The sequence below is a fragment of the Phaethon lepturus genome, unplaced genomic scaffold (assembly GCF_000687285.1).
Source record: "Phaethon lepturus isolate BGI_N335 unplaced genomic scaffold, ASM68728v1 scaffold7350, whole genome shotgun sequence".
Classification (NCBI taxonomy): domain Eukaryota; kingdom Metazoa; phylum Chordata; class Aves; order Phaethontiformes; family Phaethontidae; genus Phaethon; species Phaethon lepturus.
Genome location: NW_010514016.1, coordinates 17,112 through 23,240, shown reverse-complemented (window position 1 = coordinate 23,240; position 6,129 = coordinate 17,112). Strand labels below are relative to the sequence as shown.

The window sequence follows — 6,129 nt, the reverse complement described above, 5'->3', positions numbered from 1 at the left end:
AGTCATTGATATTACGAGGCACAGTAAATTTAACTGACATCCCAGTCATTCATGCTCTATGAATGTACTTATCCATGTGTAAGGAGCTTGCAGAGATGACAGGACTTCATAGGAACAATTATAATGACAACAGCAGTAATAAATAAAATATGTCTGTCCTGTAGCACTTTTCAGAAGCAGATCTGAAGTTTTCACCATGGAAGCCATTATTGTTGTCCTGGCTTTGCAGGTGTCGAATCTGAGGTGTAGAGGAATGCAGTGATTTGTCCAAGACGTCACAGGCAAGAGCTCGTTGGGGATTTTGAGGTAGCTGAGGACAAATTTGCCTGGGTACCAGCTCCAGGAAGGACGCACCTCATCCCTGCACAGGGGTGTGATTGTGGGCTTGGGAGCTGCAAGGACACTAGCCCTGAAATGGAGGAAGCAAGCGGATGGACCTGTTTTGGCTGCGTGTACACTTCTGGTTTGGTGTTTCTTTGTGAGTATGAAGTTGACAAATAAAACGATACTCTGGGGACGTTGACGGGGGAAGATCCATGAGAAATGCAGTTAAGTACCGCAGTGCTCAATTTGAGGTCTCAAGGTCCTGGGACTGAAACCGAGGAGGACAGAAGTATCAGGTAGATGGGAAGAGTTAGATGATTCAAAACCAGATCTACCACAATTTGCATATTTAGAGGGGAATATACATATGCTTTTAATGAGAAAGTTGAAAAGTGTCCTAATCCATAATGACTTCAGAAAGTTATGACTTTTCCCTAGGCGATAACAAATATGGAATTATATTTATTTAATATAGAATAGGTGAAAATAATTCCTTCAAGCTGAAGAGATGTTTGAACCCACATCCTGGATGAGGATGTTACCTTTGCAGCAGTTTACATAAAAAACCCCCAAGGCCTTGCTCTGTCTGCCTTTTCGCCTGCAAGCGTGCATAACGTGCAGTTACAATCACTAAGCAACAGAATACTTTTGACTGGTGTTTTCCTTTTTAATGTGCCAAGGAAGACAAAAATAATTTAAAAGTATTTTAGCTAACGCACTCAGCTTGCCACATTTTCCTGATGTGAAAACAAAGCATCATGACAGGAGGCTTGGGTCAATCTCGCTATTAATTGCCATAAGCCTTAGTGGTGACTGTGTGAGAAAGGTGGAACTAGGAAATTTATTTCAGTGTGTTTTATAGAGACAAAAATGTGTCTTACTACTATGTGGCTTATTTTTATTGTCGGAAGAGACATTGTCCTTATTAGAGCTTTCAGACTGATATATGAGCCTTTCCTACAGCACCCTTAACTCCTGGAAACGCTTGCAAAGGCAGTATTTGTGTGCCTTGGACGTTTCCTTTCTGTGGAATTTTGAACCATCTGGTTTCCAGGCTCAATAGTGGAGAGCTGGAAATTCAACGTGCAGTCTGGGCTGTGCAGCAGAGCTTGCCCAGTGAGGGTTTTGCATACATCTGCAGTGGACTCCAGCTTGCCCTCCTTAATCCCTTCAAAGGTCCAGCATGGCTCCCAGCTGACCTGAACATTTTCCTTTCATCTCCTGGCTTTTCAAGAACCTGTTTATTTATCAGCTGGTGCACTTGAGAGTTCCTTTGTACTGACAATGGTGGGAAATTCATGTATCATTTCTCCTTTGATTGTTCCAATGAGTAAGAATGTATTATAATGATAATTGTTGTCATCTCAAGAAATTTTCCAGCCAACTCCTAGAAGTCCTGTTTCTGTTTTCTCCCTACCCTGCTACCTCTAGCCTGGCCTTTTTATTTGCAGTTGAAACAATATCTCCTCTGATGCAGGCCTGCATGTGTCCAGCAAGACACGTTCAGAGTTGCCTAAGCATCAGGATGAAGGAGCCCAACTCTGTAGTAAAAATACTCAGACTCCCTACTTCCAGCCAAGTGCCACAAGGATTGAATTACGACCAACTGAATCCCTCCAACCGCAGAAATCCTGCCCTCTTGGCTGCAGAGCGTGGTAGGAGCATCCCTTTCACCAGGTGCAGTTAAAGCAGCTGTCTTCTTCACTTGGCATTTCATGTATGAGATTACGTGCCGTGACATTACTTAATTTTTAGAAGTCTGGGGGAACTTTAATTCCTGGTTTAATCCAGTGGCTTCTAGACTGCTGCCAACACAGTGGATTTGTACTAGTGTTTTTGCCTCTATTCATCTTTCTTTTCTCTATAGCTGGATCTACTGGAGCCTTCCTTATCAGGAGGGGACCAGAGGTGGTGTAAAGCTGCTCAGCGTGGGTGTCGGGAAAGACGAATTACTTGTCATACTAGGTACACTTCCCAGTGACTGTTTTGCCAGCCACAATTGTGCCTTCATGCTTTGATCTCTCTGGGAATTCAGATCTTATTAGTGCCTAATCTTTTTTTTTTTTCCCTGGCTATGCTGGCATGGAGCTAAGAAACTAGAGTTTCAAGAAATGTGCCACCCAAAGCTTAAGATCATAAAAGATATTTGCAGGTGTGTTTCAAAGCCACAACAATAAAAAGAGAGCATTTATGGAACAGGAGTCGTATTTTTCTTACAAGGGGAAAGCAGTATTTTTTTCAGAATGTATTTGTAGCTTCTTTCTTTCTGTAAAAGGCAGGTGGAGGAGGACATGGGAGTCAGTGACATCTCAAAGGGTGGGAAGAAATTCCCACTTGATGGAAAATGAAGTGGCAGATGAGCAAAGAGCATCAGGGGACAGGTGACAAAGTGGTATTCAGACGGACAGGAGGGTGTTTGGCAATGGTCTGCATCCTTCTGGCCGTATCATAATCCCCGTTTCCTTCCTCTTGACATTAAGCTACTCAGCCTTCACTGCCAAGTTGTAAAAGCACACCGTACACATTGCCACAAATCTTACTTTCCAACACGTGTAACGTGCCTGCACGCTGCCTGCTCTTGTCTCCACTGAAAGCAGCGGGAGGTGTGACCTACAGTTCGTTAGGTCCAGATGTCTTCAGGTTTCTTCGTGTCCGTAAGTGTGCAGTGTACTGGTCTTCCAGCCCTCACTGGGGCTTCTTGGGGACTATATAAACATGTGCTGTGGTCCTTTTAATGCATAATATGATATTAAAATACTGTGTGAGTTGTTGTGGCCCATACTTTGCAGGGGAGAGGCTAAATAAAGGGAAGAAACAGCTCAGGTGGCGTAGTCAAACCTGGATGGAAAAATAATCCAAGCCTTTTTGAGAAGGAGCTGCTCAGACTGTGAAGACCACAGCATAGAAAGGACATGTTGTTGATCTGAAAATGCAGTGATTTTTCTAGCCCTGATAAGATGCCTGTCTGCAGAGGTGGCAGAAAAATATGGATGTAACCCAGCAAATTAATTTTTCCAAAAACATCTCCGAAAGCAATTTAGCTCGATCCAAATTCTGAAGGACTAAGATGCATGTTTGTTGTAGCATGTTATTAGTTAATAGTGTTGTTTAATTGGACCCCATTGGGAATTACAGCATTCTTTGTCTATGTAAATAACTAACTTATGGTTAATCACACAAATGCTACCATGAATAGTCCCATTTCATCTTTATTGTTAATTCCCAGATCACTGTTGTTTTGGAAAATAAAATGTCTTCTGGTAAAGCTATGTATTGATATTAACAATCATAATAGATATTGATCTGCTCACTCTTTAAACACAGATAATTTTTTTAAATTAATTATTCCAGTATGATAGCATCCCACCCAGCCTTAGTATTTACTAGTAAAATGAGCCTTTACCATGGCAAAAAGTACACTTATGCTCCCTGATAATTGCTTCTATTTATCATCCAGAATTGCCTATTGTTCCTTGTACTTTATTTGTGAAAAGTGATGCAGCTGTGTTATGTTTTATGGTAGCTAATTTACAGTACCATTTATCTGAAGACAAAAGGCATAGGTAACTCCATTTGAGCAAACCATTGTAGACACGGTGTAATGGGTAAGTGAATAGATGGGCAGCTATTAGAACATATGTGCAAGATCTAGGCTTTTTTATTTAGAATGGAAATTGCAGGCAAAAATTAATATGCTTGTAGAATCAAGCTCAAAAAATGACCTTTGGTATTTTCATTCCCATTCCTTGATTGAATTCAGAAAAATACCTTTTATTTAATCTATTTTTTAATTTCATTTCAGTGCCTTGTTTTTAGTTCTATATTTTTTTCTTTTAGCTGATTCTGTTTTTTCCCTTCTAATTGTTTTTCTGCTGCTCCAAAGCAACTGATTTTAAGCAGCAGATGGATATTTTTTCCTCTGTGCTTCAAGAGGAACTTTTGCAATTTCTTTAAACTTGAATTTGGAGTTATATTAGACAAATGTCTATGTATTACATTTATCAGTTAACATATAGAAAATATGTTTGGCAATCGTGAATAACAGCTAAAAAGACTCTGAACTGCTGGATACTCAAGTGCCAGAATATAATTATGATTTGGCACAGAGTAGTGATACAGAACAAAAACCCAGTAGCTCTCCTGTCCCCCATCACAGGACCTGAGGGGGCCAGGTGCAAATACTTGCAGGAGATCAGTCTGTAATCTTGATTTGACCCATATTTAATCTCTGTTCAGCAATGCCCAGAGATATTCAACTACCACAGATACCATTTCAGCTTTGCTTGGCATATCTTAGCTTGGGAGAAATGGCTTTGGTTATAGCTGATGACACCTGTCCCAGGGTAGGAGAGAACTAATTACTGCAGGTTGCCTAATTAATACTTCTGAATTTTCTGGGTTTTGGTAGTTTGACAATATCAACTGCAGAAAAAGTGGTAGATTAGTCTAAATAAGAGGAAAGAACAGGCCAAATTTTTAAACACTGTAAAGAAGAACCTGATGCAGGGTCTGTGTCTCTCCCTGACCAACACTGAGACAGTGGGGAGGAGGGGAGCTTTTGCATGAAAATAACAAATATCGTCCCCTTTTCTCAGCTCTCAAAGATAACCACACACTTGGGTTAATAATCTAATCACAGCTTTTCATTCTCTTTTCATGAATCAGGTCTGGTTCGTTTGTATTATAATGACATAAAAAACTCGCCACAAATCCACAAGCTGTTTGATAACTTATTGCTGACTCTCCAGTTGTGAAGAAGTGGTGGGAAGAGGCCTCCCAAGTACCTAAATCTTTCAGGGCTGTTGCAGTTTTTTTCATAGATTGCCTTTTTATATATACGGTAAAACAGCTTGTTGTTTTCTTCTGGTTCGTGTTTTGGCTCGGAATCTATAGGGTTGGCTCACACCACGTCTAGGGGCTTAGCTCATCGGTGGAAGGGATTTCCAGACTGAGCGCAAGGTAAATAATTAATTCCATGGTCTGTGGTGTTATGAATGACACAACTCCTGTGAGGTAGTTGAGGGCTGTGTCAGGAACATGTGAAATCAGCTCTGCCGAGAGAGCTGAGGGACGGGTGAGAGAAGCTTATAAGATGATGGTACCTGGGCTGTAGCAAGTGAAAACCACTCAGCCAAAGCAGCATATCCAGTGTGGAATGAAGTCCTGCACACGAAAAGTAAAATTTTATCCTTATGCACTTCAGATAAACTGTGCCAGAAAAAGTGCTGTCATCAGTGAACTGCTTTGCTCTAGAGGTTAGGTTTTCAGCAGATTCAGGTGGCAGAACTAATTAAGAATTAACTCCGCCAGCCAGTGTCCCACATTACGTCAGGCACCTGCCATGCAGCTAAATCAGAGTGCTTCGGCACAGAAAATAAAGTAGCTGCGCAAACAAAATGAATTATTGCAGAAAAGGTCTTGTTCTTTGTGCACACACTGCCTCACTTCCTCAGTAAGCGTGGCATGTGCTTTGGCTTCTGGTTTATTCATATTCCCAGCTTCTTGGATACTGATCCTTGACTTTTCAGTCACACGTTTATGGATCGTCTCTCCATCATTTATTATGGCCTTTCTTTAATAACATCTTCAGCAAAAAGCCATTAAGTAAAAGAAATCACAAAAATGCCTGCCTTCATTTACTAAATAACACCTCTCATTTTTATAATTAATCTTTCGACAGAGTAACACACAACTACAGTGTACATGATCTCTCTCACTCACCCTTCTGAAACAGCATCATGTTCGTCATCAAAACTACCGTGTGTCTGAAAGGATTCTGTGGAACAAAGCTTTTGCAGAGAAATT

General features: G+C 40.9%; 1 protein-coding gene across 1 annotated transcript in view; it reads right to left on the bottom strand.

Moving 5' to 3' along the window:
- The window catches only part of NPSR1 (neuropeptide S receptor 1), a gene marked incomplete at its 5' end in the record, with an annotated part of 19,427 nt that overhangs the window by 4,599 nt on the left and 8,699 nt on the right, over positions 1-6,129 (bottom strand). The window lies entirely within an intron of this gene.